The sequence below is a fragment of the Ambystoma mexicanum genome, chromosome 4p (genome assembly GCF_040938575.1).
Source record: "Ambystoma mexicanum isolate Mex_15411 chromosome 4p, UKY_AmexF1_1, whole genome shotgun sequence".
NCBI lineage: Eukaryota > Metazoa > Chordata > Amphibia > Caudata > Ambystomatidae > Ambystoma > Ambystoma mexicanum.
The window spans coordinates 596,696,666-596,723,801 of record NC_090927.1 but is presented as its reverse complement, the minus strand read 5'-3'; positions in this window follow the sequence as shown (position 1 = coordinate 596,723,801).

Below are 27,136 nucleotides of genomic sequence, written 5' to 3'. Positions count from 1 at the left end.
TTCAGCCTACACCCTGGCGAAGCGGAGAATGTGCCGCCCCTTAACGCAATTGCTGAAAGACAAAGGAGTACGCTACAGGTGGGGGTACCCATTCTCCCTGGTTTTTGAATACATGGGCCAGAAAACGTCGTTAACCTCGGAAGAGGACATAAGAGGGGCCATTCAGGACTATGTGACTAGGCCCACCACCGGGAGAGGCCCGACAGGCCCGGCGGGTCTGGGGGAGGGGTCCCAAGACCACCCTGGGCCCAGGAGGAGGAAAACCGGATCGAGAAAATACAGGAAGTTAAATACCCCCCCGGCTGCGAGGGAGGGAGAACGCAACGACACAGATGACTGAGAACAGGGGCGACTGGCCCTCTGGAGAGTCGATGCGATGATGGTCCGGTTGATCACACACTCCCCCAGGACAGCAAGTAAGGTGGGATCGAAGAAGGGGGGAAAAAAAAAAAAAAAAAAAAAGGGGGGGGGGCGGGGGCTCACGACAAAGAGCTTAGCTCAGCGTGCCCGGCCGGGCAGAGCAGACTGGTGGTCCGGCCTAAAGCCAGGAATGGCGGGACTAATTGGCTGGACGCCGGGTAGGGGGGAGGGGGGAAAGAAGTTATTAGGGGGTTGTTGTTGGGGAATGGGGTTAGGGGATAAGTTGAGGGAAGGTCCGAATAATGCCCGACCAGTGCGATTACGGGAACAGACAACGATCAGTGATGTTAAGCCGATGCCCAACAGCTTTGATGACTTAGACTATGGCTGACGGCCGACCGGCCCTGGGAGTGGGCTCTCTGAACGTACGGGGCTTGAACACACCCACCAAGAGGTCCCTGGTCTGTCGCGAATTCAGGAGGGCGCAGCTGGACCTGCTGTTCTTACAAGAGACACATTGGGCGAAAGGGAAGGAACCCAAAATGAGAGGGGGAGGCATAGGGGAAGTCTTTCACGCATCCCATAAGGGGAAGAAAAGAGGGGTGGCTATCCTGGTCGCCAGGGGTCTCCGCTTCACAAATGAGGCTACCATGCAGGACCCCGAGGGCCGCTTCCTACTGGTGAGGGGTACCCTACAGGGAGCCCCCCTGACACTGGCCGTGGTGTATGGTCCGAACGATGGCCAGGCCCAGTTTTGGGAAGAGGTCAAGGAGAAGCTTAAATTGTTCGTGAGGGGCACTCTAGTGGTGGGAGGAGACTTTAACATGGTGTTGGTCCCGTCCATGGACAGGAAGAGGGTGGGTCCCCAGAACCCCAGACCATCGGAGGAACCCACGGCGCGATCCTTTCGGAGAGTAAATGAGGAGCTGGGCCTTGTAGACTCGATCCCGATCCCTAGAACAGGTGTCCCCTCTTACACGTATTACTCGGCCATCCACGCCTCGTTCTCGAGGATAGACTATATATTGGTGGATGAAACCCTTCGCTCATATGTTACGGGCTATAGGGTCGATCCTGTTCCCTGGTCCGATCATGACATGGTAAGAGTGACAATATCGGGGGGTTGGTGTGAGGAGCGTAGGGGCCGTTGGAGATGCAACGATGCCCTACTGAAGGACGAGGCTCGTGCCCAGGAGATTGCAGATGCCATTACAGAATTTTTTGAGTTAAATGACAATGGGGAAGTGGCCACGCATACGCTCTGGGACGCCTTCAAGGCGACTCTTCGTGGTATCCTCATCCAAAAAGGTGCCAGGGTAAAAAGAGAAAGAGAGGCCCAGGAAAGGTCCCTGCGGGATAAAATTGCCCAACTCCAACTAAGGGGGTCCCTAGATCGGTCCCCTGACCGCGATCGAGTGGCCGCCCTGGAGGATTGTAGACTCCAGTTGAGGGACTTACTTATCCACAAAACGGAGAGAAGTCTTCAGATGGTAAAGCAGAAGTATTATGAGAAGGGGGACAAAGCTGACAGGATCCTGGCATGGAAACTGAGGGAGGTCCAGAGGAGCAGGATGGTGAAGGAAGTGAGGGACGCCCAGGGAACCTTGGGCTGCGAATCCTCCCATATCGGAGGAGCCTTCCGCCAATATTATAAGACCCTGTACTCATCCGAATACAACGAGGGTAACTCTCCGATAGAGAATTTTTTGAGCTCCATCCGGCTCCCGGCTCTATCCAGGGAAGCATCCGAAGGGCTGGAAGGGCCAGTGACCGAAGATGAAGTGGATAAGGCCATAGGTGGGATGAAAGCGGGCACCTCCCCCGGGGAAGACGGGTTCTCTGTCTTTTTTTACAAAAAATTCCGGTCCTCCTTAATCCCGTACTTGGTGAGGGTTTTCAACTTGGTGCTAGAGGGGGGAGCCCTACCAGACTCCATGATGGGGGCTATCATTGCGGTATTACCTAAGGAGGGGAGGGACCCCAAGGAATGCGCCTCCTACCGCCCTATATCACTGCTCAACACTGATGTTAAGATACTGGCCAAGGTGGTGGGGAAGCGGATAGAGGGGGTGCTGCCGAAACTAATCCATGGGGACCAGGTGGGCTTCATCAGGGGGAGACAGGGTTCGGATAACATACGCAAGACCATAGACCTGCTTCACTTTGCACAACAGTCGGACCTTAACGCAAGTGTCCTCTCTCTGGATTCAGAGAAGGCGTTCGACAGAGTCGAGTGGCGGTACATGGACCTCCTCCTGAGGAGGATGGGTTTTGGGGCCCACATTATGAGCTGGGTAACGGCCCTTTACCGAGCTCCCACGGCAAGAGTCCAAGTAAATGGGGAGTTGACCGACGCCTTCCCCCTCTCTCGAGGGACAAGACAGGGGTGCCCTCTCTCCCCTCTGATATACGTCCTCACGATAGAAGCCCTGGCCATAGCCATCAGAGCCCACCCAGGAATTAGGGGGATCAGCAGGGGGGAGGTGGAATTTAAACTTTCCTTGTTTGCGGATGATATTTTGGTCTACCTGGTGGACCCCTGCTCCTCACTCCCCCCCCTGCTGGACCTGATAACGGAATTTGGTCGCTTTTCGGGCCTGAAGATTAACGCCTCGAAATCGGTCCTGCTCCCCATGAGACCCCGAGACCCGGGGCTAGACCCCCTGAATAGACTCCATGGGATTGCAGTGGGGAAGGCTGAAATTCGATACCTGGGGGTTCTCCTTACACGGGATTTAACTAGACTGGCCACCGCGAACTATGACCCCATAATAGAAGGGATCACATCAGATTTAAGGAGGTGGGGAAGGATGATCCTCTCCTGGTATGGCAGGATGACGGCGGTTAAAATGAATGTACTGCCACGGCTCCTGTACCTCTTCACGGCACTCCCAACTGGCGTCCCACAGCAGACTTTCAGGGTCTTACAGAACTCCACCAGGGACTTTATTTGGCAGGGGAAAACCCCGAGGACCCGGAGGACTACGCTGACGCTGCCCAGGGAGGAGGGAGGGTTCGGTCTGCCGGACTTCGGCCTGTACTTTCGGGCGGCCCAGCTGAGAGTGCTCCTGGAGCACATGAAGGAGGGAATGGGGACATACTGGTCGTATCTGGAGGACATGGACACCCATCCCCTGAAGGTGCGAGACCTCCTGTGGGCCCCGCGGAGAGCAATCCCGGGACACCTGAGGGCTCACCCGACCTTGGGAGTCCTGTGAGACATCTGGAAGGAGGGCCCTCAGACGGCGCATCTCACTACATGGCCATCCCCGATGTCTTCCCTCTGGGGGCACCCCCTTAACCTGGGTAGCAAAGGGTTCAGATTCTCACAAACCTGGTCGGATAAAGGTCTGGAATGGGCGGGCCAGCTGTTCAGGGAAGGCAAATTCTTGCCCTATGAAGACCTGAGAGACACACTCGGCCAGGGATCCCTATCCGTCTTTGAGTACCTCCGTTTGAAAGGTATATTGTGTGATCAGTCGTGGGGCACCAGTCTGAGTAGGCACCTAACCCCCTTCGAAAAGCTGATAGACACAGCGACCTCAAGGAAGGGGGCGGTTTCTAGCATATACAAAATCCTCAATACGTATGACCTCCAAGGAAGGAGATCCTTCCGCAAATTCTGGGAGGAGCTGGCAGGAGAGGAGATCTCAGAGGACTCCTGGTCGAGAATTTTCAAAATCGCCTTCCATGGGAACCTTTTCACAGCCGATATGGAACACAATTTCAAAGTTCTACAAGGGTGGCATAGGGACCCAGTGAAACTGTCGAAGATGTTCTCGGGGGTGTCCCCACTGTGTCCGAGGGGTTGTGGGCAGACGGGCTCCAGGAGCCATATGTGGTGGCACTGTCCAAAGGCTCAGGTGTACTGGGGGAAGGTGAGGGGCTGGATGGCGGAGGAAATAGAGGAACTCCCACCTCTCAACCCTCTGACGATGCTGTTGGGCCTCCCCCCAGAGGAAACGGAAGTTCACAGGTATCCGAGGATGTGGGAGACGATGTTGCGGGCGGGCAGGGTAGCCCTCGCACAAAAATGGAAAAGCCCGGAACCACCCTCCAAGGAAGAGTGGATGAAAAAGGTTAAAAACATGTTCATAATGGACAAACTGACTGCCATGGTGAACAACGATACTAGCACGTTCCTTACAAATTGGTATGGAATACAACAAACCTGGGGATGGGAGCTCCACTAATCCTTCCGACGAGAGATCTTGGCCCCAAAGGGGCACCCAGGAGGAGGTGGGCACTTCAGCAGTCGGGGAAGCCCAGTACCCGGGGCGAAATGGCTTCAGTCCGGACGGTATTAAGGGCATCAGCTACATCACACGCGGAGGGAGTTCCCACCGGGAACAGACTGGGCTTGGCATTGGACAGGGGGGGTGGGTACATGTTGGGGTGGTGGGGGTGCGGGGTGGGGGGGACAAGGGGAGACTGTTTTTTTTTTCTGTAAACCTGAATAATAAAAATTGAAGTTTAAAAAAAAAAAAAAAAATCCTGTCACCCCCATCACCCCCACTGACTTTTGTTCCAACCCCCAGACAGTCTCCTGCTAGCACACCCCTGTCCCCTCACACCCATGACCTCTGCCCCAACTCCCGGCAGCCACTGCTAGTACACCCCTCTCCCCTCAGCTCCCAGACCTCTGCCAAAACTCCTAGGCAGTCTCCTGCTATTACACCCCCCTCCCCACAGCCCCTTGACATCTGCCACAACTCCCAGACAGACCCCTCCTAGTAAGTCCCCCATACACCCCTGACCTCACCAAAACCCCCAGGCTTCCCCATTAAGTCCTGTCACCACCCACGTTGATCTCTGACCCAAACCTCTGGCAGCACCCTGCTTGTACATGCCCCTCCCCTCACCCCTCTGACTTATGCCACAAACCTTAGTCAAACCCCTCAAGTTCTGACTCTACCCACCTCACACATTGACCTCTGCCTCAACACCCAGTCAGCCTCTGCGTGTACACCCCCCTCCTTACACACCCCTGACCTCTGCCATAAACCAAAGGCAGCCCGTCAAGTCCTGGTATCACCCACTGCACCAAGTGACATCTGCCCCATCTCCCAGGCAGCCCCATGCTAATACATCCCCCTACCGTCACACCTGCTGAACACTGTCACAGCTTCCAGACAGCCCCCTGATAGTACACACCCCTTTGAGGTCCCCCTGGCCAGCGCCACAACCCCAGGCAGCCCCCTCAAGGCTTGACACCACCCATAAATAGTCCAGCCACCTTACCACACTCCTCCACACACACCCCTGACCTCATCACACTCCTCTGCATGCACCCCTGACCTCAGCCACAGACCAAAGGCAGCCCGTGAACTCCTGAAAACACCCACCATCCCCACTGACCTCTGCCGCAACACCCAGGCAGCCACTGCTAGTATACCCCTCTCCTCATGCACTCATGACCTCTGCCATAAACCACAGGCAGCCTGTCAAGGCCTGATACCACCCACCACCCAAACTGACCTCTGCCCCAACCCCCAGGCAGCCCCTTGCTAGCACATCCCCCAACCACCACCCCCACTGACCACTGTCACAGCTTCCAGGCAGCCCCCTGCTAGTACACCCACCTTCCAAGTTCCCCCTGGCCAATGCCACAAAGCCAGGCAGCCCCCTCAAGTCCTGACACTGCCCATCACAGCCACTGATCTCCACCCCAACCCACAGGCACCCCCCTGCTAGTCCACCCACCTCACCACATGCCTCTGCACACACCCCTGTACCTCAGCCACAGACCAAAGGCAGTCCGTGAACTCCTGACAACACCCACCAACCCCACTGACCTCTGCCAAAACCCCAAGCAGCCCCCTCAAGTACTGGCACCACCCACCACACACCACCCTTCTGCCCAAACCCCCGGGAATCCCACTGCTAGTACACCTCGCTCGCAAACACCCCTGACCTCAACCGCAAACGCCAAGCAATGCCCTCATGTCCTAACACCACGCACCACACACACTGATCTCCGCCCCAAACCTCAGGCAACCCCCTGCTAGTACACTCCGTCCCCTCAGTCCCCTGACCTCTGCCACAACCCCCAGACAGTCTCCTTGTTTGTGTTTATGTTTATTGAATTTATATAGCGTTTTAAGCCAAAGCGCTTTACAATATAACAACAGGTACAATAGTGAGAGAAGCATATTTACAAACATGAACAGGTCATTAGAACAATAAGTAGAACTATTTACAAGGGGGGTGGGGGAGGGTAGAGGAGGGGTTAGGTGAAGGGAGTTATAGTGTAGGATTTGAGGCAGGGGAGAGGGATTTGTGGTACTTGTAGTACACCCTCCTCCGCACACACCTCTGACATCCGCCACAACTCCCAGGCAGCCCCCTGCTAGTACCCCCCCCCCCATCCCTCCACAAACCCTTGACCTTCACCACAACCCAAAGGCTGCCTCCTCAAGTCTGACACCACCCTCACTGACCTCTGTCCCAAACCCCTGGTAGCCCCCATACTAGTACAAGCCCTTTCCTCACCCCTTTGACCTCTGCCGCAATGCTCAGGCAGACCCCCTCAAGCCCTGACCCCAACCACCAGGCAGAGAACTGCTACCACCCCCCTCCCCACTTCCCTGACATCTGTCACAATCCACAGGCAGCCATCTCTAGTCTTGATATCACCTACCACCCCCACTGACCTCCACCCCAACCCCCAGACAGCCCCCTGCTAGTACACCCCCTCCCCTCACCCTCTGACCTCTGTCATAACCCAAGCCAGTCACCTAAAATCCTGACACCACCCCACACAACCCTGACCTCCACCCCAACCACCAGGCAGCGTCCTGCCACTATTCCCCCTCCCTTCACACCCCTGACCTCTGACACAACCCCCAGGCATTCCCCTGCAAGTAACCCCCCATCCCCATCTCACTGACCACTGCCACAACCCCAGGCAGGCCCCTCAAGTCCTGACACCACCCATCACCCCCACTGATGTCCACCCTAACCCACAAGCAGCCCCCTGCTAGTCCACTCCCTCTCCACTCATCTCTGCCACAGGCAGCCCCATCAAGTCCTGACATCACCCACCACCCCCACCGACCTCCACCCCAACCCCAAGGCAGCCCTCTCATCCCCCTGACCTCCGCCACAACTCCCAGGCTGCCCCCTTAAATACTGACCCCATCCCTCATACCCCTGACCTCCACACTAACCCCAAGGCAATCCCCTGCCACCACACATCCCTCCCTTCAGACCCCTGACCTCTGCCACATCTCCCAGGCAACCCACTGCATGCACACCGCCCTCCCCACACACCCCTGACCTCTGCCACAATGCTCAGTGAGCCCCCTCAAGTCTTGATGCGAACCACCACTCTCACTGACCTCCACCCCAACCCCTTGTAATCCCGTACAAGTACACCCCTACCCCTTAGCCCCCTGATTTCAGCCACAGCCCTCATGCAGCCCCCTGCAAGTACACCATATTCCCCCACACACCTGACCTCTGCCCCAACCCCCAAGCTGCCCCCTGCTTGTACATCCTTGTCCCTTCACCCACCCTGACCTCCGCCACAACCCCCAGGCAGCCCCCTCAAGCCCTGACAACACTCACCAGCCCCACTGACCTCTGCCACAAATCCCAGGCAGCTCCAACAAGTCCTGACACCACCCACCACCCCCACTGACTTCTGCCCCAACCACCAGGCACCCCCCATTTAATACATCCCGCTCCCCTCACTCACACTGACCTCTGCCACAATCCCCAGTCAACTCCCTCAAGTCCTGACAACACCCACCAACCTCACTGACCTCCACCACAATCCCCAGGGAGTCCCATCAAGTCCTGGTACCTCCATCACCCCCACTGACTTCTGCAACAACCTCCAGGCAGCCTCCTGCGAGAACGCCCCCCTCCCTCACCCCCATGACCTCCACTGCAACCCCAGGCAATACCCTCATGTCCTGGCACCACCAACAACCCGCACTGACCTCTGCACCAACACCCAGGTAACCCCCTGCTAGTACACCCCTGTACCCTCACACCCATGACCTCTACCCCAACCCCCAGGCAGCCCACTGCTAATACACTCCCTTCCCCTCAGCCCCCTGACCTCTGCCACAACCCCCACACAGTTTTCTGCTAGTGCACCCCCACAACCTCTTGACATCTGCCAAAAATCCCAGGCTTCCACCTGCTAGTAAACCCCTCCCCACACACCCCTGTCCGCCATTAAAACCCTGAGGCTGCCCCCTCAAGTACTGACACCACCCACACTGACCTCTGTCCCAAACCCCTGCCAGCCACCTCTTAGTACATGCCCCTCCACTCACCCCTCTGACCTCAGCCACAATTGTTAGGGAGAATTATCACCAAGGTGCTAAATTCCCTCTACCTTAGAGCCCTCCAGCTCTTTTGCTATATTTTGGGACTTTGAACTTTTCATTTTAAATGCGTTTTACTTCTGTGTTCTTTGGATATGAAGTTTTAAAACAACTCCATAGGCATCATCTTTTTCTTGTATGTCACACAGTACCTTCTGTGCAGTTGCACATGGATATCTTTCAGACGTCCCATGGTTTAAATACCTTCTCTGGGACTGACTACTGTCTCGCAGTGCATCTAAAGTTAAATTGACTTTACTACTCTTTTTAAATTTACAAACCCAGCACGCACTATCTTCCTATAGAGCGATGGAGGGGTTGCCTAGCATCCCCTGAGTCTAAACACTCATGTAACAGTGAAATGTTCCCCTTTCCCTCTTGAAATGGCTGGTGGAAGTGGTTTAAAACAAACTACCATGATTTTTCCCAACCGTGAACACTGGTACCATACTCCGGTCAACTTTTTTCACAGTTTCTTTAAGGAAAGGTCCTTTTAGTGTTTGTCTCTGCGCGCCAACCAGGTTTGGTCCCTTTGTTCGTTGGCGGGCTTCAGCGCTGAAGCCCTCTTCTGGCGCCTGAGTGTCTGGGGTGGACAGGATGTGAGGAAGGTGCCCGAAACTCCCTGTGCTTAGTCTCCTAGGAGACCTAAATGCACTCTGACGTGTTTTGGCCAGCTGGCTGTCCGGCAAGGACAGCCACCCTGCTGGGTGAGTGACAGCTAGTTTGGAATGAATGGGGGAAAACTATTTAAAAGCAGGCCTCTGGGACTTGGAAAGCAGAGTCGACCACTGGAACGAAAGAACCAAAGACGAGCTGAAGGAAGACGACTGCCGCAACTCCTGGTCCACCGGTGAAGCCCTGCTGCATGTCCGAATTGCCTGAAATTCCATCGACAGAGAAGCCCTTCAAGGTTAACTTCTTCCCTTGAGTTTGGTGGGAACAACCAACTCACAAGTTACCTCGCAAGTTACCTGGACACCGTCTCTATACTGGTTGAATTTTCTTCAGAGTGCTGTTGAAAACTGGATAGCCAGTGAGAAGGATACCAGTTTATGGTATTTAAGGCAAAGTTTTGCCAAGCTTGTAGCCTCTTCCCTGGGCAGTGCAGGAACCTCCCGACGTCCTCCTTCTTGTCCCCATGACTGAAGCTCAGGAACAGCAAAATCTGCAGGAACTGCCAGGAACAACTGCCTCAGCTACAGCTCTTCTTCATTTAAAAGGTACTGTGCAAGTGTGGTCAAGAAATCCTTTCTGCCGCGGTGAAAGTTTTTTGAATTTTCACAACTTTGAAGGCTTGTCCTTCCCTAAACGGACATATAACTTTTCATCTGACCACCTAATTCCAAAAACCGTGGCAAAGACTTAACCGTTTCCTACCAGAACTTTGATACCCTATCCAAGACTCTGATCCATTGACTTTGACCCAGGCCTATTGAATTGAATTGCTGGTTGTAGTGAACTGAAACTATTTGCCGTACCTCTGAAAGTATGTGTGCTTTAAATCTTTTAACCATTTTTTTTTTACCCACTTTTTTAAAACTAACTGAAGTGCCATTTTGCTCCCACTTCAGGGGAGCTGAACTTGTTTAGAAACTGGTTGTTTGTGTATTGTAGTATATTAGATTGTGATATTGAGCTGCTCTTACTAGTGGAATGTTTTCCAACTGACTGTGTAAATAAATGGATATTCTTTTACCAAGAAACCTTGAGTAAGGGGGTCATTCCGAGTTTGGAGGTAAGTAACGGTCCTTACCGGCATGGCGTAAATAGCGCGTCTGTACAGTCATTAGTCCGCTAATAGAGGACTATTACGACTTTGCTGGCACAAGCTTAGCGGCCATGCCGGTAAGGGCATTACTGCAATGTTGTTAAAGGCACGAAATATGCCCTTAGCGGCATCATGCATAGCGCAGATAGCACTACCGTCATGAACCAATGCGGCAATAGCAGTGACTGCTAATAGCGGTGACCGTAATTAGCAGTCACCGTTATAAACGTTCACTGTAAATAAGCGGAACCGGAAGTAGCGTCATCGCACAGGAACGGGAAGGAACACTGTGGCCATCTTTAAAAACACAATCCATTGCCCTCACCCCACAGGACCTGTGGGACTCTGCTGTTTGACTGATTAACTTCTGCAAACACACCACAATACCCAAGGCCCTTAAGAAGGGAGCTGCCCGCCAGCGCAAGGAGAGATTTAACGAGGATGAGCTGGAGATGCTGGCCGGGAGACTGCAGGAGCATGCTGGGATGGTCTTTGCAAACAGCATGAAGAGGGAGGCAATTTTGTAAAAAATGGAGATCTGGGCACTTGTTGGCCAGAAATTTTGTGCTGTGGGAAACACACCACAAACCACCAAAGACTGCCATAAGCGCTGGGACGACTGGCGACTCAGAGTGAGAAATATTCTCTCAGTCAACAGGAGCCAGGCAATGGCAACAGGAGGAGGACCCAGCTCACCCATCAAGCTGACTACATGGGAGGACATCTGCGCCAGCATGATCGGAATGGAGGGGATTGAAGGTGTTGGCGAGATGGAGTGTGGTGCCACAACATCGGCTAAGAAAACACTTTAATGCCGGGTCTGATGAAAGTCAACCAATATGTCAGTCCAAAGAGTCAAGCCATGGTCCAACACACACACACTCCCAGCAAAGTAGGTGGACGCATCACACACACATGCAGATGCCTGCAGCAAGGCAACGCCGTACCTGACACACACCACACAAAGATGTAAATGCCATGAGGCACACAGCATGCAGGCCCCAACAAAAATGCATGTCAGATAGCATAGCTCTTGGCCAACATGAGTGAGGCTGACGTATGCCTGCATAACTGACCCATGTATCAATAACGTGCTCATCCAAACTCAAATGCCTATTACCCTCAATTGTGTGGATGATAAATTGCCCAAATGTATGTATGATGCCTATCAAAACATCACTCATTCCGTCCCTCTCTTCGACCCCCACAGGCTCTGACCTTGACAGCGATGGGCAGGACGCAACCCCCGCAAAGACCACACCCCAGAAGAGGTCCCGGGATGACGCCAACCGCCCTTCGACCTCAAAGGGACAACTCAGGGGCCGCCGTGCACCACCAGGCAAGACACCCCAGGTTGGCAGTACACCAGTGCCGCCAAGGGCTGTAGAGGCCGAGGCACCACCACCCATTGGCCATCCTGAGGAATCAGGCGAGGCACCACCATCTGAGGAGTCCAGTTTGGCTGGGGAGGCGGCAGCCACAGCATCCGAGGCTGTGGAAGTCCCACAGGATGACATTTGGGTGCCCATTAAGGACGATGCATCTGAAGTGGGCCGCACGCCCAGTTCACCAGCATCCCCCCAAATATCATCCCTCGAAACTGACCATGCCACCACCCTGGATCAGTCTGGGCAGGAGCGAATGGAAGGGAACTTCAGTCCCATATTGCCCAGTATTGAGGCTGAGCAAACTGAGCAGGACAGCCAGCGACCATCAACCTCCACAGGAGCACCTGCAGGGCCGCAGCGGTCAGCACAGCTGATTGCCCTTGTGCGGCTGTTTGTTGAGGACAACACACTGGCTAGACAGGAGTGGCGGGAGAACATCGCCTTTCTAGGCAGGTCCATCATGGAGAACACTGCCTTCATGGCCAAAATATTTGCCAATAACACCAGCCGCCTCTGCAAGGAGGTCTCCACCCTCCGCCAGGTACTAGGCCGCATAGCCAATGCCATGGAGGCAGGGCATCCGGCTATCCAATCCGAGCAGACGCCCACTCCGTCATCATCTAGCTCGACTCAGATGAGCCCACTTTGCAGGTCAGCGCGTACCCTGCGCCGGCAAGACATGCCGCCCCTGGACCAGGGAGTGCAAATTGATAGTCAGGGCAGCCTCATGTAGGCATTGGAGACTTGATGGGACATGTGTGTGGGAATTTTGGGTGGAGGGGAAGGGGGGTGAGGGTGTGTGGGGAGTCGTGTTGGGAGGAGGAGGGGGTGAGGGTGTGTGGGGGAGTTGTGGGGGGAGGGGGTGGGGGTGAGGGGATGTGGGGGAGTTGTGGGGGGAGGGCGAGGGGGTGAGGGTGTGTGGGGGAGTTGTGGGGGGAGGGGATGAGGGTATGTGGGGGTTTGTGGGGGGAGGAAGAGGAGGGTGAGGGTGTGTGGGGGAGTTGTGGGGGGAGGAGGGTGAGGGTAGTGGAGGGTTTTTGCACTTTGGTTATCTTTGTTACATTTAATACACCCGTTGTGTGAAAAGAAATACTTGAGTGGCCATTCATCATTGCGCATGTGTCATTTATTCATATACAGTGCATAGTGTAAATATACCCCCACACCCAGTGCTCTCTGTCCAACTATCTTGTCACCCTCTGCAGCCATGTGTGTCAGAAATATTGTGAAATCACTGACTGGCGCACATCAGGTCCCTCCTGTGCATCGGCACCGCGATGATGTCCAGCCACATCTTCTTCATCCCCTTCATCATCACCAGGTGGTAGCAGTTCAATGTCAGGGGCACGTTCCGGCGGATACACATATTGTGCAGCATGACACATGCCATGATGATCTTCGCCACCTTATCATGCCTTTAGAGGAGTGCCCCACCCGACCGGCTAAGGCAGCGAAATTGTGCCTTCAACAAGCCAAAGGTCTGCTCAATAACCACACGGGTACGGGTGTGGGAACAATTGTAGTCCTCCTCATGCCTGTTCTGTGGGTTTCAGACACGGGTGAAGAGCCACGGCTTCAAGGGATAGCCACCGTCACCTGCATGGGAGGCAACAAAAAGTACATGTCAGTCGAATCATGATGGACAGCTGTACTAGTCACACATGCCTGCAGATTATCGTTGGTCACATGCACATGTCCCTGGATGTATGCACGCCATTTTCATGCCCTCAATGTGGCCTGTGCCATGGACTAATGGTGTGGGTTGCATCTTCAAGATGTTACATAGTGTGCACTGACGTCTAGTTGTGCATGCATCGTGTACACATCCAGCTGTGTTTGTGTCAAATTTGTGATGTGTTGTGTTCTGTGAGATTGACTTACAGGGAGCGTTGGCAGTAGTCTGTGCAATATTAGTCAATCAGCGCTGATTTTTCACATGGTGACATGCATCATTCCTATGGGTGTGGCGGTCCTGTGTCAGACAGTGGATTCCCTTGTTGGTTCAGTTCAATGCACTCCCAGGAATCCTTGTCCTGTGTGGTGATTTGCTGGAGACAGCAACATAGTGCATATGCACTGCATGTTTCTGGATGGCGTTACGGAGGGCGAGGTCCGCTGATGAGTGGTGCACGTGTTGTGGGATGTGGGGTGGTTTACTGTTAGTCATGTAGTGATAGGTGTCGACCTTACTTCATTCCTATGGGATTTGGGTGTCATGTACCATTTGTGATGCTTTGGGGCACAGTGTTCGGTGATGTGCACATCAGGCAGTCACATCACCATTGACAGCATGGCGTTGTATATCTCTCCCCCCATTTCAATGCCATGTGCCTGTCATGCAACTTACCAAGCAGCCAGGCACGTCGTCCAGCATGCCGCTCCATGTAGCATGGTAGCGTGGAGTTCCGCAGGACCACTGAGTCATGAGTTGATCCAGGATATCGGGCACAACAATGTGTGATGATCTTGCTGGCATTGCATACCATCTGCACATTGATGGAGTGGTACTGCTTGCGATTGCGGTACACCACCTCCATGGCATGCAGGACCACCAACTCCACGTGGGTGCAGTTGAGGGCACCTACACACTTTGGCATGCCTGCTAGTGCATGAAAGCCAACTTTTGTATCAAATATCTCCTGGGCAGTCCGTGGTAGGGATATGTAGTCCCTTGTGTGCTTGAGGAGGGCATCCAGCACTTGGTTCAGAATGCAAGAAAATAAGGGTTGTGATATGCCATGCATGTGCCCCACTGTGTGCTGGTAGGTGCCTGTGGCAAGGAAGTGGAGCACAGACACTACCTTCAGTAGAGGGGGGATGGTGGTGCATATTTCAATGAGGCTGACAATGTTGTTGTGTATCATGTCCACAATGATGATGATGGTGTCCCAGTCCAAACGGTACAGAGTGTGGATCTGATCAGGCTTTACCTCCAAACTCGGAATGACCCCCTAAGTGTTTGTTTGAATGACTGTGATTGCTAGCCCTTTGTGTAACCTCTTGTACTACTCACTTTACTCTTGAGATAAATCTGGCTGCTCAGCCACTGCTACCACATTACTGTGTAGTACAGGCTTGTACCAAAGGTGAAATTGTACTTGCACTTGTAATCTTAATTGTGTGTAATGTTCCCAAAGGGTACTGCATGTGATTCTGTCTAACACAACCCTCAGGCAGACCCCTCAAGTCTTGAAAACACCTACCTCACACACTGGCCTCTGCCCCAGCCCCAGGCAGCCCCCTGCTAGTACACCCCCTTCGCACACAACCCTGACCTCTGTCATAACCCAAGCCAGTCACCTAAAATCCTGACACCACCCCACACAACCCTGACCTCCACCCCAACCACCAGGCAGCGTCCTGCCACTATTCCCCCTCCCTTCACACCCCTGACCTCTGACACAACCCCCAGGCATTCCCCTGCAAGTAACCCCCCATCCCCATCTCACTGACCACTGCCACAACCCCAGGCAGGCCCCTCAAGTCCTGACACCACCCATCACCCCCACTGATGTCCACCCTAACCCACAAGCAGCCCCCTGCTAGTCCACTCCCTCTCCACTCATCTCTGCCACAGGCAGCCCCATCAAGTCCTGACATCACCCACCACCCCCACCGACCTCCACCCCAACCCCAAGGCAGCCCTCTCATCCCCCTGACCTCCGCCACAACTCCCAGGCTGCCCCCTTAAATACTGACCCCATCCCTCATACCCCTGACCTCCACACTAACCCCAAGGCAATCCCCTGCCACCACACATCCCTCCCTTCAGACCCCTGACCTCTGCCACATCTCCCAGGCAACCCACTGCATGCACACCGCCCTCCCCACACACCCCTGACCTCTGCCACAATGCTCAGTGAGCCCCCTCAAGTCTTGATGCGAACCACCACTCTCACTGACCTCCACCCCAACCCCTTGTAATCCCGTACAAGTACACCCCTACCCCTTAGCCCCCTGATTTCAGCCACAGCCCTCATGCAGCCCCCTGCAAGTACACCATATTCCCCCACACACCTGACCTCTGCCCCAACCCCCAAGCTGCCCCCTGCTTGTACATCCTTGTCCCTTCACCCACCCTGACCTCCGCCACAACCCCCAGGCAGCCCCCTCAAGCCCTGACAACACTCACCAGCCCCACTGACCTCTGCCACAAATCCCAGGCAGCTCCAACAAGTCCTGACACCACCCACCACCCCCACTGACTTCTGCCCCAACCACCAGGCACCCCCCATTTAATACATCCCGCTCCCCTCACTCACACTGACCTCTGCCACAATCCCCAGTCAACTCCCTCAAGTCCTGACAACACCCACCAACCTCACTGACCTCCACCACAATCCCCAGGGAGTCCCATCAAGTCCTGGTACCTCCATCACCCCCACTGACTTCTGCAACAACCTCCAGGCAGCCTCCTGCGAGAACGCCCCCCTCCCTCACCCCCATGACCTCCACTGCAACCCCAGGCAATACCCTCATGTCCTGGCACCACCAACAACCCGCACTGACCTCTGCACCAACACCCAGGTAACCCCCTGCTAGTACACCCCTGTACCCTCACACCCATGACCTCTACCCCAACCCCCAGGCAGCCCACTGCTAATACACTCCCTTCCCCTCAGCCCCCTGACCTCTGCCACAACCCCCACACAGTTTTCTGCTAGTGCACCCCCACAACCTCTTGACATCTGCCAAAAATCCCAGGCTTCCACCTGCTAGTAAACCCCTCCCCACACACCCCTGTCCGCCATTAAAACCCTGAGGCTGCCCCCTCAAGTACTGACACCACCCACACTGACCTCTGTCCCAAACCCCTGCCAGCCACCTCTTAGTACATGCCCCTCCACTCACCCCTCTGACCTCAGCCACAATTGTTAGGGAGAATTATCACCAAGGTGCTAAATTCCCTCTACCTTAGAGCCCTCCAGCTCTTTTGCTATATTTTGGGACTTTGAACTTTTCATTTTAAATGCGTTTTACTTCTGTGTTCTTTGGATATGAAGTTTTAAAACAACTCCATAGGCATCATCTTTTTCTTGTATGTCACACAGTACCTTCTGTGCAGTTGCACATGGATATCTTTCAGACGTCCCATGGTTTAAATACCTTCTCTGGGACTGACTACTGTCTCGCAGTGCATCTAAAGTTAAATTGACTTTACTACTCTTTTTAAATTTACAAACCCAGCACGCACTATCTTCCTATAGAGCGATGGAGGGGTTGCCTAGCATCCCCTGAGTCTAAACACTCATGTAACAGTGAAATGTTCCCCTTTCCCTCTTGAAATGGCTGGTGGAAGTGGTTTAAAACAAACTACCATGATTTTTCCCAACCGTGAACACTGGTACCATACTCCGGTCAACTTTTTTCACAGTTTCTTTAAGGAAAGGTCCTTTTAGTGTTTGTCTCTGCGCGCCAACCAGGTTTGGTCCCTTTGTTCGTTGGCGGGCTTCAGCGCTGAAGCCCTCTTCTGGCGCCTGAGTGTCTGGGGTGGACAGGATGTGAGGAAGGTGCCCGAAACTCCCTGTGCTTAGTCTCCTAGGAGACCTAAATGCACTCTGACGTGTTTTGGCCAGCTGGCTGTCCGGCAAGGACAGCCACCCTGCTGGGTGAGTGACAGCTAGTTTGGAATGAATGGGGGAAAACTATTTAAAAGCAGGCCTCTGGGACTTGGAAAGCAGAGTCGACCACTGGAACGAAAGAACCAAAGACGAGCTGAAGGAAGACGACTGCCGCAACTCCTGGTCCACCGGTGAAGCCCTGCTGCATGTCCGAATTGCCTGAAATTCCATCGACAGAGAAGCCCTTCAAGGTTAACTTCTTCCCTTGAGTTTGGTGGGAACAACCAACTCACAAGTTACCTCGCAAGTTACCTGGACACCGTCTCTATACTGGTTGAATTTTCTTCAGAGTGCTGTTGAAAACTGGATAGCCAGTGAGAAGGATACCAGTTTATGGTATTTAAGGCAAAGTTTTGCCAAGCTTGTAGCCTCTTCCCTGGGCAGTGCAGGAACCTCCCGACGTCCTCCTTCTTGTCCCCATGACTGAAGCTCAGGAACAGCAAAATCTGCAGGAACTGCCAGGAACAACTGCCTCAGCTACAGCTCTTCTTCATTTAAAAGGTACTGTGCAAGTGTGGTCAAGAAATCCTTTCTGCCGCGGTGAAAGTTTTTTGAATTTTCACAACTTTGAAGGCTTGTCCTTCCCTAAACGGACATATAACTTTTCATCTGACCACCTAATTCCAAAAACCGTGGCAAAGACTTAACCGTTTCCTACCAGAACTTTGATACCCTATCCAAGACTCTGATCCATTGACTTTGACCCAGGCCTATTGAATTGAATTGCTGGTTGTAGTGAACTGAAACTATTTGCCGTACCTCTGAAAGTATGTGTGCTTTAAATCTTTTAACCATTTTTTTTTTACCCACTTTTTTAAAAGTAACTGAAGTGCCATTTTGCTCCCACTTCAGGGGAGCTGAACTTGTTTAGAAACTGGTTGTTTGTGTATTGTAGTATATTAGATTGTGATATTGAGCTGCTCTTACTAGTGGAATGTTTTCCAACTGACTGTGTAAATAAATGGATATTCTTTTACCAAGAAACCTTGAGTAAGGGGGTCATTCCGAGTTTGGAGGTAAGTAACGGTCCTTACCGGCATGGCGTAAATAGCGCGTCTGTACAGTCATTAGTCCGCTAATAGAGGACTATTACGACTTTGCTGGCACAAGCTTAGCGGCCATGCCGGTAAGGGCATTACTGCAATGTTGTTAAAGGCACGAAATATGCCCTTAGCGGCATCATGCATAGCGCAGATAGCACTACCGTCATGAACCAATGCGGCAATAGCAGTGACTGCTAATAGCGGTGACCGTAATTAGCAGTCACCGTTATAAACGTTCACTGTAAATAAGCGGAACCGGAAGTAGCGTCATCGCACAGGAACGGGAAGGAACACTGTGGCCATCTTTAAAAACACAATCCATTGCCCTCACCCCACAGGACCTGTGGGACTCTGCTGTTTGACTGATTAACTTCTGCAAACACACCACAATACCCAAGGCCCTTAAGAAGGGAGCTGCCCGCCAGCGCAAGGAGAGATTTAACGAGGATGAGCTGGAGATGCTGGCCGGGAGACTGCAGGAGCATGCTGGGATGGTCTTTGCAAACAGCATGAAGAGGGAGGCAATTTTGTAAAAAATGGAGATCTGGGCACTTGTTGGCCAGAAATTTTGTGCTGTGGGAAACACACCACAAACCACCAAAGACTGCCATAAGCGCTGGGACGACTGGCGACTCAGAGTGAGAAATATTCTCTCAGTCAACAGGAGCCAGGCAATGGCAACAGGAGGAGGACCCAGCTCACCCATCAAGCTGACTACATGGGAGGACATCTGCGCCAGCATGATCGGAATGGAGGGGATTGAAGGTGTTGGCGAGATGGAGTGTGGTGCCACAACATCGGCTAAGAAAACACTTTAATGCCGGGTCTGATGAAAGTCAACCAATATGTCAGTCCAAAGAGTCAAGCCATGGTCCAACACACACACACTCCCAGCAAAGTAGGTGGACGCATCACACACACATGCAGATGCCTGCAGCAAGGCAACGCCGTACCTGACACACACCACACAAAGATGTAAATGCCATGAGGCACACAGCATGCAGGCCCCAACAAAAATGCATGTCAGATAGCATAGCTCTTGGCCAACATGAGTGAGGCTGACGTATGCCTGCATAACTGACCCATGTATCAATAACGTGCTCATCCAAACTCAAATGCCTATTACCCTCAATTGTGTGGATGATAAATTGCCCAAATGTATGTATGATGCCTATCAAAACATCACTCATTCCGTCCCTCTCTTCGACCCCCACAGGCTCTGACCTTGACAGCGATGGGCAGGACGCAACCCCCGCAAAGACCACACCCCAGAAGAGGTCCCGGGATGACGCCAACCGCCCTTCGACCTCAAAGGGACAACTCAGGGGCCGCCGTGCACCACCAGGCAAGACACCCCAGGTTGGCAGTACACCAGTGCCGCCAAGGGCTGTAGAGGCCGAGGCACCACCACCCATTGGCCATCCTGAGGAATCAGGCGAGGCACCACCATCTGAGGAGTCCAGTTTGGCTGGGGAGGCGGCAGCCACAGCATCCGAGGCTGTGGAAGTCCCACAGGATGACATTTGGGTGCCCATTAAGGACGATGCATCTGAAGTGGGCCGCACGCCCAGTTCACCAGCATCCCCCCAAATATCATCCCTCGAAACTGACCATGCCACCACCCTGGATCAGTCTGGGCAGGAGCGAATGGAAGGGAACTTCAGTCCCATATTGCCCAGTATTGAGGCTGAGCAAACTGAGCAGGACAGCCAGCGACCATCAACCTCCACAGGAGCACCTGCAGGGCCGCAGCGGTCAGCACAGCTGATTGCCCTTGTGCGGCTGTTTGTTGAGGACAACACACTGGCTAGACAGGAGTGGCGGGAGAACATCGCCTTTCTAGGCAGGTCCATCATGGAGAACACTGCCTTCATGGCCAAAATATTTGCCAATAACACCAGCCGCCTCTGCAAGGAGGTCTCCACCCTCCGCCAGGTACTAGGCCGCATAGCCAATGCCATGGAGGCAGGGCATCCGGCTATCCAATCCGAGCAGACGCCCACTCCGTCATCATCTAGCTCGACTCAGATGAGCCCACTTTGCAGGTCAGCGCGTACCCTGCGCCGGCAAGACATGCCGCCCCTGGACCAGGGAGTGCAAATTGATAGTCAGGGCAGCCTCATGTAGGCATTGGAGACTTGATGGGACATGTGTGTGGGAATTTTGGGTGGAGGGGAAGGGGGGTGAGGGTGTGTGGGGAGTCGTGTTGGGAGGAGGAGGGGGTGAGGGTGTGTGGGGGAGTTGTGGGGGGAGGGGGTGGGGGTGAGGGGATGTGGGGGAGTTGTGGGGGGAGGGCGAGGGGGTGAGGGTGTGTGGGGGAGTTGTGGGGGGAGGGGATGAGGGTATGTGGGGGTTTGTGGGGGGAGGAAGAGGAGGGTGAGGGTGTGTGGGGGAGTTGTGGGGGGAGGAGGGTGAGGGTAGTGGAGGGTTTTTGCACTTTGGTTATCTTTGTTACATTTAATACACCCGTTGTGTGAAAAGAAATACTTGAGTGGCCATTCATCATTGCGCATGTGTCATTTATTCATATACAGTGCATAGTGTAAATATACCCCCACACCCAGTGCTCTCTGTCCAACTATCTTGTCACCCTCTGCAGCCATGTGTGTCAGAAATATTGTGAAATCACTGACTGGCGCACATCAGGTCCCTCCTGTGCATCGGCACCGCGATGATGTCCAGCCACATCTTCTTCATCCCCTTCATCATCACCAGGTGGTAGCAGTTCAATGTCAGGGGCACGTTCCGGCGGATACACATATTGTGCAGCATGACACATGCCATGATGATCTTCGCCACCTTATCATGCCTTTAGAGGAGTGCCCCACCCGACCGGCTAAGGCAGCGAAATTGTGCCTTCAACAAGCCAAAGGTCTGCTCAATAACCACACGGGTACGGGTGTGGGAACAATTGTAGTCCTCCTCATGCCTGTTCTGTGGGTTTCAGACACGGGTGAAGAGCCACGGCTTCAAGGGATAGCCACCGTCACCTGCATGGGAGGCAACAAAAAGTACATGTCAGTCGAATCATGATGGACAGCTGTACTAGTCACACATGCCTGCAGATTATCGTTGGTCACATGCACATGTCCCTGGATGTATGCACGCCATTTTCATGCCCTCAATGTGGCCTGTGCCATGGACTAATGGTGTGGGTTGCATCTTCAAGATGTTACATAGTGTGCACTGACGTCTAGTTGTGCATGCATCGTGTACACATCCAGCTGTGTTTGTGTCAAATTTGTGATGTGTTGTGTTCTGTGAGATTGACTTACAGGGAGCGTTGGCAGTAGTCTGTGCAATATTAGTCAATCAGCGCTGATTTTTCACATGGTGACATGCATCATTCCTATGGGTGTGGCGGTCCTGTGTCAGACAGTGGATTCCCTTGTTGGTTCAGTTCAATGCACTCCCAGGAATCCTTGTCCTGTGTGGTGATTTGCTGGAGACAGCAACATAGTGCATATGCACTGCATGTTTCTGGATGGCGTTACGGAGGGCGAGGTCCGCTGATGAGTGGTGCACGTGTTGTGGGATGTGGGGTGGTTTACTGTTAGTCATGTAGTGATAGGTGTCGACCTTACTTCATTCCTATGGGATTTGGGTGTCATGTACCATTTGTGATGCTTTGGGGCACAGTGTTCGGTGATGTGCACATCAGGCAGTCACATCACCATTGACAGCATGGCGTTGTATATCTCTCCCCCCATTTCAATGCCATGTGCCTGTCATGCAACTTACCAAGCAGCCAGGCACGTCGTCCAGCATGCCGCTCCATGTAGCATGGTAGCGTGGAGTTCCGCAGGACCACTGAGTCATGAGTTGATCCAGGATATCGGGCACAACAATGTGTGATGATCTTGCTGGCATTGCATACCATCTGCACATTGATGGAGTGGTACTGCTTGCGATTGCGGTACACCACCTCCATGGCATGCAGGACCACCAACTCCACGTGGGTGCAGTTGAGGGCACCTACACACTTTGGCATGCCTGCTAGTGCATGAAAGCCAACTTTTGTATCAAATATCTCCTGGGCAGTCCGTGGTAGGGATATGTAGTCCCTTGTGTGCTTGAGGAGGGCATCCAGCACTTGGTTCAGAATGCAAGAAAATAAGGGTTGTGATATGCCATGCATGTGCCCCACTGTGTGCTGGTAGGTGCCTGTGGCAAGGAAGTGGAGCACAGACACTACCTTCAGTAGAGGGGGGATGGTGGTGCATATTTCAATGAGGCTGACAATGTTGTTGTGTATCATGTCCACAATGATGATGATGGTGTCCCAGTCCAAACGGTACAGAGTGTGGATCTGATCAGGCTTTACCTCCAAACTCGGAATGACCCCCTAAGTGTTTGTTTGAATGACTGTGATTGCTAGCCCTTTGTGTAACCTCTTGTACTACTCACTTTACTCTTGAGATAAATCTGGCTGCTCAGCCACTGCTACCACATTACTGTGTAGTACAGGCTTGTACCAAAGGTGAAATTGTACTTGCACTTGTAATCTTAATTGTGTGTAATGTTCCCAAAGGGTACTGCATGTGATTCTGTCTAACACAACCCTCAGGCAGACCCCTCAAGTCTTGAAAACACCTACCTCACACACTGGCCTCTGCCCCAGCCCCAGGCAGCCCCCTGCTAGTACACCCCCTTCGCACACAACCCTGACCTCTGTCATAACCCAAGCCAGTCACCTAAAATCCTGACACCACCCCACACAACCCTGACCTCCACCCCAACCACCAGGCAGCGTCCTGCCACTATTCCCCCTCCCTTCACACCCCTGACCTCTGACACAACCCCCAGGCATTCCCCTGCAAGTAACCCCCCATCCCCATCTCACTGACCACTGCCACAACCCCAGGCAGGCCCCGCAAGTCCTGACACCACCCATCACCCCCACTGATGTCCACCCTAACCCACAAGCAGCCCCCTGCTAGTCCACTCCCTCTCCACTCATCTCTGCCACAGGCAGCCCCATCAAGTCCTGACATCACCCACCACCCCCACCGACCTCCACCCCAACCCCAAGGCAGCCCTCTCATCCCCCTGACCTCCGCCACAACTCCCAGGCTGCCCCCTTAAATACTGACCCCATCCCTCATACCCCTGACCTCCACACTAACCCCAAGGCAATCCCCTGCCACCACACATCCCTCCCTTCAGACCCCTGACCTCTGCCACATCTCCCAGGCAACCCACTGCATGCACACCGCCCTCCCCACACACCCCTGACCTCTGCCACAATGCTCAGTGAGCCCCCTCAAGTCTTGATGCGAACCACCACTCTCACTGACCTCCACCCCAACCCCTTGTAATCCCGTACAAGTACACCCCTACCCCTTAGCCCCCTGATTTCAGCCACAGCCCTCATGCAGCCCCCTGCAAGTACACCATATTCCCCCACACACCTGACCTCTGCCCCAACCCCCAAGCTGCCCCCTGCTTGTACATCCTTGTCCCTTCACCCACCCTGACCTCCGCCACAACCCCCAGGCAGCCCCCTCAAGCCCTGACAACACTCACCAGCCCCACTGACCTCTGCCACAAATCCCAGGCAGCTCCAACAAGTCCTGACACCACCCACCACCCCCACTGACTTCTGCCCCAACCACCAGGCACCCCCCATTTAATACATCCCGCTCCCCTCACTCACACTGACCTCTGCCACAATCCCCAGTCAACTCCCTCAAGTCCTGACAACACCCACCAACCTCACTGACCTCCACCACAATCCCCAGGGAGTCCCATCAAGTCCTGGTACCTCCATCACCCCCACTGACTTCTGCAACAACCTCCAGGCAGCCTCCTGCGAGAACGCCCCCCTCCCTCACCCCCATGACCTCCACTGCAACCCCAGGCAATACCCTCATGTCCTGGCACCACCAACAACCCGCACTGACCTCTGCACCAACACCCAGGTAACCCCCTGCTAGTACACCCCTGTACCCTCACACCCATGACCTCTACCCCAACCCCCAGGCAGCCCACTGCTAATACACTCCCTTCCCCTCAGCCCCCTGACCTCTGCCACAACCCCCACACAGTTTTCTGCTAGTGCACCCCCACAACCTCTTGACATCTGCCAAAAATCCCAGGCTTCCACCTGCTAGTAAACCCCTCCCCACACACCCCTGACCGCCATTAAAACCCTGAGGCTGCCCCCTCAAGTACTGACACCACCCACACTGACCTCTGTCCCAAACCCCTGCCAGCCACCTCTTAGTACATGCCCCTCCACTCACCCCTCTGACCTCAGCCACAATTGTTAGGGAGAATTATCACCAAGGTGCTAAATTCCCTCTACCTTAGAGCCCTCCAGCTCTTTTGCTATATTTTGGGACTTTGAACTTTTCATTTTAAATGCGTTTTACTTCTGTGTTCTTTGGATATGAAGTTTTAAAACAACTCCATAGGCATCATCTTTTTCTTGTATGTCACACAGTACCTTCTGTGCAGTTGCACATGGATATCTTTCAGACGTCCCATGGTTTAAATACCTTCTCTGGGACTGACTACTGTCTCGCAGTGCATCTAAAGTTAAATTGACTTTACTACTCTTTTTAAATTTACAAACCCAGCACGCACTATCTTCCTATAGAGCGATGGAGGGGTTGCCTAGCATCCCCTGAGTCTAAACACTCATGTAACAGTGAAATGTTCCCCTTTCCCTCTTGAAATGGCTGGTGGAAGTGGTTTAAAACAAACTACCATGATTTTTCCCAACCGTGAACACTGGTACCATACTCCGGTCAACTTTTTTCACAGTTTCTTTAAGGAAAGGTCCTTTTAGTGTTTGTCTCTGCGCGCCAACCAGGTTTGGTCCCTTTGTTCGTTGGCGGGCTTCAGCGCTGAAGCCCTCTTCTGGCGCCTGAGTGTCTGGGGTGGACAGGATGTGAGGAAGGTGCCCGAAACTCCCTGTGCTTAGTCTCCTAGGAGACCTAAATGCACTCTGACGTGTTTTGGCCAGCTGGCTGTCCGGCAAGGACAGCCACCCTGCTGGGTGAGTGACAGCTAGTTTGGAATGAATGGGGGAAAACTATTTAAAAGCAGGCCTCTGGGACTTGGAAAGCAGAGTCGAACACTGGAACGAAAGAACCAAAGACGAGCTGAAGGAAGACGACTGCCGCAACTCCTGGTCCACCGGTGAAGCCCTGCTGCATGTCCGAATTGCCTGAAATTCCATCGACAGAGAAGCCCTTCAAGGTTAACTTCTTCCCTTGAGTTTGGTGGGAACAACCAACTCACAAGTTACCTCGCAAGTTACCTGGACACCGTCTCTATACTGGTTGAATTTTCTTCAGAGTGCTGTTGAAAACTGGATAGCCAGTGAGAAGGATACCAGTTTATGGTATTTAAGGCAAAGTTTTGCCAAGCTTGTAGCCTCTTCCCTGGGCAGTGCAGGAACCTCCCGACGTCCTCCTTCTTGTCCCCATGACTGAAGCTCAGGAACAGCAAAATCTGCAGGAACTGCCAGGAACAACTGCCTCAGCTACAGCTCTTCTTCATTTAAAAGGTACTGTGCAAGTGTGGTCAAGAAATCCTTTCTGCCGCGGTGAAAGTTTTTTGAATTTTCACAACTTTGAAGGCTTGTCCTTCCCTAAACGGACATATAACTTTTCATCTGACCACCTAATTCCAAAAACCGTGGCAAAGACTTAACCGTTTCCTACCAGAACTTTGATACCCTATCCAAGACTCTGATCCATTGACTTTGACCCAGGCCTATTGAATTGAATTGCTGGTTGTAGTGAACTGAAACTATTTGCCGTACCTCTGAAAGTATGTGTGCTTTAAATCTTTTAACCATTTTTTTTTTTACCCACTTTTTTAAAAGTAACTGAAGTGCCATTTTGCTCCCACTTCAGGGGAGCTGAACTTGTTTAGAAACTGGTTGTTTGTGTATTGTAGTATATTAGATTGTGATATTGAGCTGCTCTTACTAGTGGAATGTTTTCCAACTGACTGTGTAAATAAATGGATATTCTTTTACCAAGAAACCTTGAGTAAGGGGGTCATTCCGAGTTTGGAGGTAAGTAACGGTCCTTACCGGCATGGCGTAAATAGCGCGTCTGTACAGTCATTAGTCCGCTAATAGAGGACTATTACGACTTTGCTGGCACAAGCTTAGCGGCCATGCCGGTAAGGGCATTACTGCAATGTTGTTAAAGGCACGAAATATGCCCTTAGCGGCATCATGCATAGCGCAGATAGCACTACCGTCATGAACCAATGCGGCAATAGCAGTGACTGCTAATAGCGGTGACCGTAATTAGCAGTCACCGTTATAAACGTTCACTGTAAATAAGCGGAACCGGAAGTAGCGTCATCGCACAGGAACGGGAAGGAACACTGTGGCCATCTTTAAAAACACAATCCATTGCCCTCACCCCACAGGACCTGTGGGACTCTGCTGTTTGACTGATTAACTTCTGCAAACACACCACAATACCCAAGGCCCTTAAGAAGGGAGCTGCCCGCCAGCGCAAGGAGAGATTTAACGAGGATGAGCTGGAGATGCTGGCCGGGAGACTGCAGGAGCATGCTGGGATGGTCTTTGCAAACAGCATGAAGAGGGAGGCAATTTTGTAAAAAAATGGAGATCTGGGCACTTGTT